At 35.5% G+C, this 12748-nt stretch overlaps 1 long non-coding RNA gene across 1 annotated transcript; it reads left to right on the top strand.

Moving 5' to 3' along the window:
- The first annotated feature begins 8363 nt into the window (after window positions 1–8363).
- LOC110780785 (uncharacterized) lies at window positions 8364–9427 on the top strand. The gene is made up of 3 exons (XR_002531554.2): window positions 8364–8420; window positions 8848–8947; window positions 9301–9427. It is a non-coding gene; the product is annotated as an uncharacterized lncRNA (long non-coding RNA).
- The last annotated feature ends 3321 nt before the right edge of the window (window positions 9428–12748 follow it).

Genomic DNA, 12748 nt, shown 5'->3' with positions numbered 1-12748 from the left:
TAATCATTTAGCATAGTTTAGATGCATACACTTTGCTGCGTGCCTTCCCTAGCTGCGCCCGAACCGAACAAGAACAAGTCTTTAGGACTCCAAGTGTCGTCCCTCCGTAGATAGTCCACAGCACGTCCGGATCCGCCTTAAGCTTGACCAACTAGGATCGCCCTTAAGGTACTTAGAATTTTCGGCTAATATAGGCAATTGTATGACTGAATTTTTGTTCTCAAAAATCACTTTGAATACTTGAATTCTCTATTTAAAATAATGACCCTAGGCCTTTATTTATAGAGGTATGGAAAGGGAATTGTAATCCTATTAGGATACGAATTAATTAAACTAGAATCCTAATAGAATCCTTATTTAATTAATTCATCCTTTTAGGTTTAGGAATTTAATCATATGTCGAAACCTGATAGCTTTAGGATTCGTACAGCACACAAACACACACACGCACGCACAGCAGCCCACGAGGGGCGCCATGCGCACGCGCGCAGCCCGCGAGCTCGCAGCCCATTGCCACGAGGCCCACACGTTGCCGCAGCGTTGGCGCGCGCTGGGCCTGCCTTGCGGTGGGCCTGGCGCAGCCTTGGCTGGTGCGTTGTGGCGCGCTGGCTTGCTGGGCGATGGCCCGGCTTCGTGCTGGGTCTTCGTCTGGCAGGCCTCGTCCGATGCTAATTCGTACGATACGCTTCCGATTAATTTCCCGATTCCGGAATTCATTTTCGATACGAACAATATTTAATATTTCCGATTCCGGAATTAATTTCTGTTTCGAACAAATATTTAATATTTCCGTTTCCGGAATTATTTTCCGATTCCGATAATATTTCCGATTCTGGCAATATTTCCGTTTCCGGCAATATTTCCGATTCCGGCAATATTTCCATTTCCGATAATATTTTCCGATACGTACCATGTTTCCGTTTCCGGCAACATCTACGACTTGGATAATATTTATATTTCCGATACGATCCATATTTCCGTTTCCGGCAATATCATCGTTTCCGGAGCATTTATTTCTTGCCTGTGACGATCTCAGCTCCCACTGAAACCAAGATCCGTCGATTCCGAATATCCATAGATGGAGTATTTAATGCCATTAAATACTTGATCCGTTTACGTACTATTTGTGTGACCCTACGGGTTCAGTCAAGAGTAAGCTGTGGATTAATATCATTAATTCCACTTGAACTGAAGCGGCCTCTAGCTAGGCATTCAGCTCACTTGATCTCACTGAATTATTAACTTGTTAATTAATACTGAACCGCACTTATTATACTTAACATAGAATGCATACTTGGACCAAGGGCATTATTTCCTTCAAAAAGGACTAAGGATCAATTTCTGGTTTATGGTGGTACAGATGAGTTGATTGTTAAGGGCTATACGGACGCAAGCTTTCAAACCGACAGAGATGATTTCAGATCACAGTTTGGGTTTGTGTTCTGCCTCAACGGCGGAGCAGTAAGCTGGAAAAGTGCTAAGCAAAGCACTATTACGGATTCTACAACTGAAGCCGAGTACATTGCTGCCTCAGAAGCAGCAAAGGAAGCCATTTGGATTCGGAAGTTCATCGAAGAACTTGGGGTTGTCCCCTCCATTAAAGGACCAGTGGCTTTGTATTGCGACAATAGCGGAGCCATTGCCCAGGGAAAGGAGCCTAGGAGCCACCATAAGTCCAAGCACGTACTGTGGCGATTTCATATACTTCGAGAGATCGTTGAAAGAAAGGAAATCGAGATTTGCAAGGTTGGAACTGACGACAACGTCGCGGATCCATTGACTAAACCGTTGCCACAAGTGAAACACAACGCACATGTAGCAACCATAGGAATCAAGCATGTTGGAGATTGGCTTTGATTTTCTAAGTATTGTTTTAGAACATCTGTTAGATCTATGTTTAAAACAATTGGTTTAACAATTTCATATTTATGAAGTTTATTATTTCATATTCATTTAATTTTGGTTTAGTATTAAATGATAAGTCCATGTGATTCAAATCATTCAAATGGGATGTCAAGATGGATTCTTCGACAAAGAAACACCCATAAGTGAACTTGAATATTGAAGTCACAAAGGATCCCTAATCCAGGTCATTGAAAGGTGGACGACCAATGACCAATGAAGATTTGATTGCAAGTAGATTTTTTAGTTCTGTTTCTTGAACTAGAGTGACAGGATGTCAGAATCTTTTGCATAGATACTTATTGGATCTTGTATCGGATTGACCATGAGAACACTTTAAGAGATTAAAGTCATGTCATAGGTAGTTCTCATTAATGGTGATTAGAAATCGTTCCCCAGAACATGAGAGATTATGTCTGCTCGTTTGAGAATTAGTTCTCTTTGATGCTAGCTAAACGTCGCACAGTAAAAGGAGGCTATAAAAGAATTTATTGGGCGTACTATGAATCAAAGTGAGTGTTCATAGATTGCAAGAATGGATTTTCCTCCTATCTTTGATAAGATATGGTGTTGTTGTGTAACAAGGCCTCTCGGAGAGTTAGATACTGTAAAATGCATGGCCGTGCTCAGAATGGTTAAGGCTTAACCTTCTGTAAAAGTTTAACAGTTGAGCTCTGTAATCCGAGAAACACTTCTGGACCTAATAAGGATGGCTTGGATCTTACCTTATGTTCAGTAAGTAACACTAAGTGACAAAGGAATGTGAATGCACACTTGTCTGAATGACAAGTGGGAGACTAAAGGAAATATGTCCTTCACCCAAGGTGCATTAAGTCTAATACCAAGGTTCAGATTAATTGCGAACAATTAATTCAGTGAGATCAAGTGATCGGAACAGCTAGCTGGAGCTATGCTTCCGATCAGTGAGTTCTAATGAATATTAAGCTCACAACTTACTCTTGACTGAACCTACAAGGTAATACCAATGGCACGTAACAGATCACCGGATTAAATGAATCGGAAATTCATTTAATATCTTTTTGGGAATTAGTTTTGGAAAACGTATTATACGATACGACCTTGCATCGGAATCGTATATCGTGTTGCGTATATTCGTAAGCTAGGCGAAACGAATAATCGTATCGTACGACGTTGGATCGTCAAGTATGACACGATAAATAAATTATCGAAAGACAATTTTAGACACAATACGAAGAGCAGCCCACGAGCCGAATGCACGAAGCATTCGAGGCCCATGGGCGCATGGTGCGCAGCAACATAGCACATCAGCGCTGGCCCAAAGCCAAGCGGCTGCGTGTGCGCGCAGGCCAAAGGCAACAACGCAGCAGCAGCAGCGCGCGGCCCATGGCCCAGCTGGTTGCGTGCTTGCTTGTCCATTGCCGTGTGGACTTGCTGGCCGGTCATGGCCTTTTGGCTTGGCCGATTGGTTGCTAGGTTATTCTAATAACCTATACACTTATGTTTTCCACACAACTAATCAACTCTCCAACCCTAGACACTAAGAGAACCCTAATTCTCTCTGTGCCTCCAAAGTGAGTTCTTCCCAAAAGCAAAAACTCTTGATTGATTGTCTAAGCTACGGTTATCAAGACGGATTTGATCGTGTCGGTGAACCAAGTAGAGGAACGACAAGTGGAGTTCTAAGTTCGTGTTCGTTGACAGATTACTAGGGAAATACGCTTCGAATGTAAGTTTGCTTAATCTGTGCTTTATACATGTTTCCTGGCTTTGGGGATTGTTTCCGCACATGTTATTATGTTTAACTGTATTCCCCTACACATACCCACACCCTTCTTACCATAGGTACGTAAAAAAAATCTTGATTCCACCAACTTATTATGAAGTACTTTTTTTCATTATCCATGTGTATTTAATGTATATCTCTATTTAGTTAATTTTCCGTTGAAATTAAGGATCTTTGTATACTATGTTCTCTTTTAGAAAAGCACGTTAAAAAAAAGTTTATAAGAATATATTGTTCTAAGTATGAAATAATCTAAGCTTGAATCATACTGAATAAACTATTTGTTAGTAAAATACATGACTATATTCATGTTAAGAACCTTGTCTTGCATACAAAATATTTTCCAATGGGCTAGGATTTTTGTTTTTATAACTACAATTATCTCTATTATACAAGTCAACTCTTGAAATGAAGTATAAAAATTGTTTTTTCCTTTCTTGTTTATTGAATAACGTCATTTCAATTTTTAAGTTTGAGATATTTAGTAAGGAAGAAAATTTTAAACAAAAGTTTAACTCTAAATTTAGGAATAATAACTTCCTCCCAATAATCAATTACAATGTTAAACATTTAATCAAATATACATAAAATATTTTGTCTTCTCTTCGATCTTGAATTTAAAGCCTAGCATTATATCATATAAGTAAAATATTCTAAGATAAAATTATGTTAGATAGTCTAAGATATTAGGTTTGTAATATTGGGCATGAGATATTAGGCTTTAAATATTATGCATGGTATTGTATTCGATACTATTGTTAGGAGACATGGAATATTTTTATATGGAAATGATTTTTACAATGTCTTTTGCTAAATTTTAATTAGTTTGTAATTCTTATACTTAGTAATAAAGTCAAATATATTATTCTGTTTTAATTTTTGAAGTTTAGTTATTTATATTAAAAGAGAGGCGAATCGGCGAATCGCAGAGTGATATTTGTCATTCTCCACATTGATTTTCTCTCTTTATTATAGTAGGTAGACAGATAGAATTTACTTAATTTGGTTTTATTTAATATCTATCCCACTAGCTAGGCTACATGGTGAAGCATATTCTAGTACATGGATTAAACAAAGTTTATAGATAGAAGAGAAGTTGGGCGGTGATGAGTAGCAAGTCAAGTAAAGGAGGTGTACTTAAGGTACGTAATTATGTATCAAGGCCTTGAGGGGTGGTTAGATCTTAACAACAATATAATAATAATACTTATTATTACTTAATAAATAATCTTGTATGGAAATGCATTATATTGCCATTTTAACTGTCTTTGTTGGTTTCTACGTACACTACCACTCTTGCATTTGTGTGTGTAATAGGAGCAACGTACTTGGCAAGTTGTTTGTAAAATATTGTTTTTTATGGGTTGAGCTTTGGTTAAACGTTACGAGTTGGTATATATAGTCCTGCAAGATGATTTAATCTCGTTTACAACATTGTTTTTTGTATATTATTCTGATTTGGTACACTAAAAATTGATTTTGAGACATACCTTATGAATAGAGTATGAAAATCAGTATCTCAGACTTTCATAGTGGTGTGCCAAAATCATTTCCTTTAAACTCTTTGTACTATCACATACTCTGTACTAGCTTACTGCTCGTGAGTCGTGACGAGACTGGGAATGGCAAGTATGAGTAAGGCTGCAGGGTAAGGAAGAACATGCGAAAAGGTACATAAAGAGACTTTTGTGCGGAGTAACTTTTTTTTTTTTTAATTTTTGCGTAGACACTGTATGTATGAGTTGAAATGCACTTGTTTAATTATAGTGTTAACTTAAACTGAACTAAAGTAAACTTGTTTATAAATTATAATGTTAAATTGAACATAATTGGACTTTAAAGAATTAAATTTACACTTAACTAAATTGATTTATTTTTTTTATAATAAATTGAACTTATTTATAGTGTAACATTAAAATAAAATAAAAAAAATTGACTTCTTGTGGATGCATTTAATGAAATATTATGTTGCTCTCATAAATACATGATATGATGACTATCCAATCACAACATTAACGCGGAGTTTGAATCTAGAGTCGAGCCCCAAAGTTTTGAAAAACAAGGAGCAAGAATGTTTGGTTTAATGTTGGCATCGAAAAGTGTGGAGTATATACGGAGTACTCCGTATATATTTTGTATATGTATGCTTGACTTTACTTCATTGTAATAAGTTCAATAAACAGTCCCGAAATTAGAAGATATTGTAAACAGTGATTACTTAGGATTTACCCTCGTGCGTAGGGGATCCTAAGTTTCTTTTCCTTACCTTTCAAAAAAAAAAGTTCAATAAACAGAAACTTGAATTTCACATTAATCTTGATCAAAAATATTGTAATTACTGGAATTAGTATTGAATTAAATATTTTGACATAGATCGAGTACTTGTATCAATGCGCAAAAACAAAAATGCTCCGTTAAAAAAAAATATATATAGAGCGTAAAAAGTGGAGTGTAGTAACTTTTTAAATAGGTAAAATAAGCAAGTTTATGACCTTTGATCCAAACTTTCCAAAAATTCAACTACGAGTAGTTAGGTTCAAATTCAGAATAAACTACATAAACATAAACATAACATAACATAACATGCATAGTTGATTACATGTTAATGCTATAATTAGCATTGAAGAGTCACTAGTGGAAAAAGGCTTATTTGCATCCCCGTATTTGCCACGCCATTCTGAACATGTGATGCAAATAACAAATTTTAGCATAAAATTTACTCATTTGCGTCGCAGCTTTGTTAAACTGCGAGGCAAATGACTCTAGGATGCCCCCCAGAGTCATTTGCATCGCAGATTAACAAAGTTGCGAGGCAAATTACTCAATCAAGTGCGTCGCAGATTTACAAATCTGCGATGCACTGCGTGTCCACCTAAGAATGTACGATAATTTCGGTTTCTAAAATTTAATTATTACCTTTTCCTTTTTTTTATTTGGTGCGACGCAGTCTACCTGCTCATATTCCCTTTCTCTCCTATTCTCTCATACATATCCTGCCTCCCCTGTCGTATTTTCTAGATCTCCATTGTTGAAACTCCAAAGCTTCTCTGTCGATCTCTCCTTCAAAATCAATATCGAGCTTTCCCTTCAAAGTCTCCTCTCACCAAATCATCCCAATCTCTCATATTTGTTAAAAAATTCAAGCTTAGCGAATACGAAGGAGGCAAACCCAGATCTGAAAGCGATGACTTCTTCAGCCAGATTTCAATCCGCGTTCTCTGAAAACTCCAGCTCTGAGTTGGATGAATCGGCGACGACTCATCTTGGGTGCGGTGGAAGTGGGGCTGAGTTTTGGGGCATTATGTTGAGTCGACTCAGACTGAGTTGGTCCCGAGTTACACCGGTACATGCCTTCAAATTGCAGAAAAGTGGGGAGAGAAAGAGGGATATAGCTGGGTTTTCGAAACAGTGAAATCTGCAAGTGTCCTCTTCATCTGCGAGCTCCCATTCCAGCATATTGTCCGTGAAATTTCGCAGGATTTCAAGGTAATTAAGTAAAATTTAAATAAAATTTGGAAATTTGATTTCAGTAATTTAATTGTTGCTTGATTTGATTAATTAGCTTGTGATTTCATTGTTGTTTGATTTGCTTCTCCTTTTGTGATGTACGTGTTTAATTGGTTAAGTGTGCACTGGTTAACTGAGATAGTATGATTGGAAATTTTAGGTTTACATTGTTGTTTGATTGAATTTAGGGCAATTTAGGACTAGGAATTTAATTTTTGTTAATTAATTTCTGATTTCTATAGGGCAATTTGTCTTTCGTTGTTTTCTGTGGCTTTGCAGCATTCACTTGATTATCATACCCGATTATGGTCCAGTTGACAGTAACGTCAGAGGAGAAGGTATGAGTTTTGCTTTAGAATTTCGTTGATATATCCACTAAGAGTTGTGTTTAAATGTATCAATTGTGAGGAATCAGTCTGCCTTTTTGCCCACTTTTCAGCATTAGAGATAATTAAATGTCAAGCTAGTTGTTTATAAGAAGTATTGTGGAATTCCCATTCTTGTATCTAGCTCGAGTAGACTAATAAATATTGAGAAGTATCACATGAAAAATGGAATATATCAGTGAATGAATAGTGTGTTAGTTAACTGGGTGTCGATGGTATTCGGGTTTTTTATCTCTCTGTTTGTGAAGTCGACTCTTTATTCATGGATTTGTCAATTAGCTGATCTCAATCGTTTTTCTGTTCCTGACAAACATTGATATGGTCATCAATCACACTAATAATAAATTATTTTGCATACCTTGTTCGCATATGCTTTATGGTGTGGTTTCTTGTTGGTAGTTCAAGAATTCCATATTGTTCAGCCTGTTGGAAACCTAGAATTACTGTTTCGATGTCATTTGAGGTTATACATAGGATGTATACAGACTTGTGAGGCCATATAAACTCGTTGTACTAAAAAAGTGAATTATGTGATCTTTATTTGTCTTGTTAATCCACATGAGATCAATTCTAGTATAACCGAGCACCAATAAATCTACGAAGCTTAGAGAGAGTTTGCTTGTAGTTTTATGTATGGTGTTAGGTACTCTCATGCTTGTAGTTTATGATTGATTTCATAGATGTGTTAGTTTCATGGTTTGTGTATTCTATATTGTTTGCCTAAATAATTAACTATATTAGAGAGTTCTAATGGTTTTTGTAGATTCTAATGGTTGTTTGATCAATGCAGTCATGGCAGGAGTTGCACCTGAAGGTTCCCAGTATGATGCTCGCCAGTATGACAGCAAAATGAGTGAATTGTAAGTGGGCTTTTCTTTTTCCCCTTCTTCTGGGAATGTACTAAAATAGGAATGTTATTATTCTAGGACGGATATAGTACATGTTTCATTCTATTAGAATCTTCTAGATATCAACCCTTTGTTGTTTACCTCGTTTCTTGTTTTCATAGGTCTTTTCTGCCGTTTTTATGGCTTATAATCTCTTTACATGATTTCTTATTTATGGAAATTTTGATCTATATTGTACATGTCAATCTTAGGTTGATTTCTCCATTGAAATTTCCCATGCATTGGGAGCTAAACCAGTGAACAACCATTTTTTGTTATAAAACAGACAAGTACATCTATTGCCGGAAGGGACATTATTTAAAAACTACGCTCTTAAAATTCCTGATGGTTTGTTTTCTTTGGATTCATAAAGGTTCTTGTTTTATTTTGACCTGTGCAGTTTTCAGTACTGAACCTCTTGCTTGTGATCCATCAACGCTTCCAAAATATCCACCAACCAAGGAGATGGATGCCAAACGACGTGGTGACGAAGCACGAAGGTCAGTAGCAAGCACTATTTATATGTTGTATGATTGGCCCAAGTGTCATGAGAAACTATGTATTTAGCATGTCAATCATCATATCTCTTCTTTTCACTTTCTTATTGGAAGAATGGTCTTAAGTTCTTCTGTCCAGTTCATTCTAAAATTTTGAAAAAGGGATATTTAGTACGAAGTATATATTTTTTGTCAATTTCAAATTAATCTGACTTGTATTCACACCTTGAAAAAATAGAACAGTTTCTGCCTCTGGTCGGACTTGTAATCAGTCTTCTTTTGTAGATAATTTGTAATGTTATGTTGTTGCAAGTAGCAATGCATTCTTGAGGCCTAAATCAATATGGAATTTGCAGGACGGATATTGTTTCAGCGATGCATGGTGACAAATCCGCTAACTTAAGTGTGGTTGGAAAATGCCTAGAGAAGGTTTTAGAGGAGTCTCGTTTTGCGAATAAGTTTGTGCTACCATATAAGGAAGTCGATGAAGACTCCAGTAACACTTTTTTTGGGATGGGTCCTTACATGGATTTCCCCTATAGAATATTATAACCGTAAGGTCTAGATGTTGGTGCTCCGGTATATCTTTCCGACTTCGATACCATATTTTTGTTCTTTTGATAATTTCTGTAACTTTTAACATTCTGGAATTTTGTTTAAATTGAATGTCACTATATTTGCATTTTGTGTTTTGGTAGTATTAAAAGCTGCTTATTTTATTTAATCTGTAGATTAAATAAAATCAGCAGCAATTTTTTTTAAATATCCAAAAAGTCATTTGCGTCGCTCTTTTAGTAAAACAGCGACGCAAATGACTTTTCAGCATTTTTTCAAAAATGTCATTTGCGTCGCACTTTTAGCTATTGTGCGTGGCAAATGACTTACTTTTTTGGCGCTCAAATTGTCATTTGCGTCGCACATTTAGCTATTGTGCGTGGCAAATGACTTATTTTTTTGGCGCATGAAAAGTCATTTGCGTCGCATATTAAGCTAATGTGCGTGGCAAATGACTTTTCAACATGGTGCCTGAAAAGTCATTTGCCTCGCACATTTGCTTAATGTGCGATGCAAATAAGGGTCATTTGCAACGCACAAATGTGCGACGCAAATGACTTTTAGTCATTTGCGTCGAGAGCTTTTGCCACGCACAATGTGCGATGCAAATGCACTTAAATGTGCGATGCAAATGACCCTTTTTCCAATAGTGAGTTATAAAAGAGAATGTCCAATTGTAAAGTAAAATCCTAATCATTATATCCTTCACCAAACACTTGAAGATCTTTGCAATTGATGAACCTAGATCTAGGAAAAAATGAGTAACTTCGACACAACTTTACCTAATTAAACTAGGGCATGCTCAAAATTTTGTATAAATAAATTTTCCGTTATTAAAAAGTTATAAGCACTAGAGAGTACTGGATCTGCACATACTTAGGCATTGCTAATATATACACGTGGTTGATATCTACGTATATTACAAACCCATATCTAACCTTCGATGTAACGTTTTTGATCAATAAACCTTTTTTTACATGAATCAATAAACTTAAAAATAAAGTAAGTACGCAATATTCTATGACATTATCATAGTAGTAGATCACATTATTTAAGAGTAATACTTACATGGAGTCATTGAGTATATATAAAGATGGATTGTATTAATCACAATTGATAGTACATAATTGGATTTGATATCGTACCTAAAAATTGACTTTGATTAAAAAAAAATGGAGGAAGAAGAAAACATAAAATTAATTTTGGTTGCAGAAAAAGTAGAAAAAAAACAGAGTGGCAAAGAGATTAGAGTTAGTCAGATTTGGAAATGTACGATAATTAATCAAAGGACAAAAGTAGCACACGCTTTGACAGCCTTTTGCATTCTTTCTTTCTTTACCTTTGGCTGTTTATCATTAATAATAATAATAATAAAGTACCGTTTTTATTTATTTCAAATACTCTTAATTATTAGGGCAAATTATTTTTTATCACTTAAAAAAATTGAAAAAGTATTTTTTACCACCTAAAAAATTAAAGGTAAATTTGTTAAAAATGATTTTTTATAACTCAAATTTTGCGAGAAAGGACTTTATATAATTTTTTTTGTGAAATCACACCTTAATGTAAATTTTTTTGCGAGAAAGGACCTAAGGGAAGTTTCCGGCATTGACTGAGCTTTTTCGGCCATTGACTTACGCGTGAGCAGCACGTGTGGCTTAACTTGGCTAAAGACACTGATTTTTCTCGGGTCTTGAATTTTCAAACATGATTTTATTTCGATTTTTGTTTTCAACTTTAGATTTTTAATTTTAGAATTCTGGAGGAAAATTGGGTATGGTTAGCAAAATAAAGCCACACGTGCTTCTCACGTGCAATTCAATGGCCGGAAAAGCCCAATCAATGTCGGAAACTTACTTTTGGTTGTCTTTCGCAAAAAAAAAATTACATTAAGGTGTGATTTCGCAAAAAAAAATTATATAAGGTACTTTCTCGCAAAAAACATTTATATTAAGGTGTGATTTCACAAAAAAAATATTATATAAGGTCATTTCTCGCAAAATTTGGGTTATAAAAGGTCCTTTTTAGCAAATTTGCCAAAATTAAAACTTGGTTTTTATCACCTTAAAATAAAAAGTAAAAATAAAAAAGTGAAATTGTTATGTGGGGCTTATTAATTCAATATTCCTCCAACTTTATACACTCCCTCTGCTATTTTCTTTAACTCCTTTACTGTCCACTTTTCATTTTCAGTGAAGTTTGTTAATTTTGTGAATTAATGAGAGAAAAAATCATGTCAATTCATAAAAAGAATGAAGTAGGGGGAGAGAAGGAGGTTAAATACATGAAATCGTGGAATAAGAGAAAATATTAGATATATTACCATTATTGTGTCCCTCAACATAACGGTTTAATCTATTTTTTTCATTTTTAGGTGGTGAAAAACAAGTTTTAATATTTTTTTTAGGTGGTAAAATACAAGTTTTATTTTTTAGGTGGTAATTTTTTTTTTTTTGATTTTTAGGTGGCAAAAAACAATTTGTCCTAATTATTATTCAAATTTTTGCGATTTAAGAAACAACTAGTCGTCCATCAAATCGTGTTATATTTACTTAATTAATTAATACGGAGTATGACAATTTTTTTTTTTTTTTTTTGAAAGATAAGGAGAATATACTTAGGAGCCTCTCCGCACGAGAGTCACTCCTGAGTAGTCATTACAAATAAGGGCACGCTTGGATTGGGTGTAATGGATTATGGGGGTAATAAAAGTCAAACCACCATAATAAAAGAACAATGAAGGTGAATTGAGGTGGTTGCAAGGAGGGTGGTGTGGTGGTATTGTGATGAGATGTTGTGGTAGTGGTGGTGTTGTGAGGAGAAGGGAGGAAGAGGGGAAGTAATTACCCCCCAAATGAGGGTAATAATCACCCTAGTGGGATGGTGGGTAACTATTCTCCCCATGATGAGGGTATTTGTCCCCCCCTTCGCTTTTATTCTCTTCTTGCCAACACTAGCTTATTCCCTTTGCCAGCACTTCATCCCCTCATCATCACCTTCAATTACCTTAGTTTGACTTTTATTACCCCTTTAATACATTACTCTCAATCCAAGCATGCCCTATGGAAGATAAACGAGGACTAGCTTTAGGATCTAAATACATTTTCCCTACAATGATGTGACCAACATTTGCTATCCAATATGCTGATGAGTTGGCTTCTCTGAAGACATGATTAATTTCCCAAGTGTCGAAGAAGGCGAGAAGATGCTTAATGTCCTGAATGATGTTATAAATTTTCCACGGAGGAG

The sequence above is a fragment of the Spinacia oleracea genome, chromosome 1 (assembly GCF_020520425.1).
Source record: "Spinacia oleracea cultivar Varoflay chromosome 1, BTI_SOV_V1, whole genome shotgun sequence".
Lineage (NCBI taxonomy): Eukaryota > Viridiplantae > Streptophyta > Magnoliopsida > Caryophyllales > Amaranthaceae > Spinacia > Spinacia oleracea.
The sequence above is the reverse complement of the archived record's forward strand: the minus strand, read 5'-3'. Positions and strand labels throughout refer to the sequence as shown.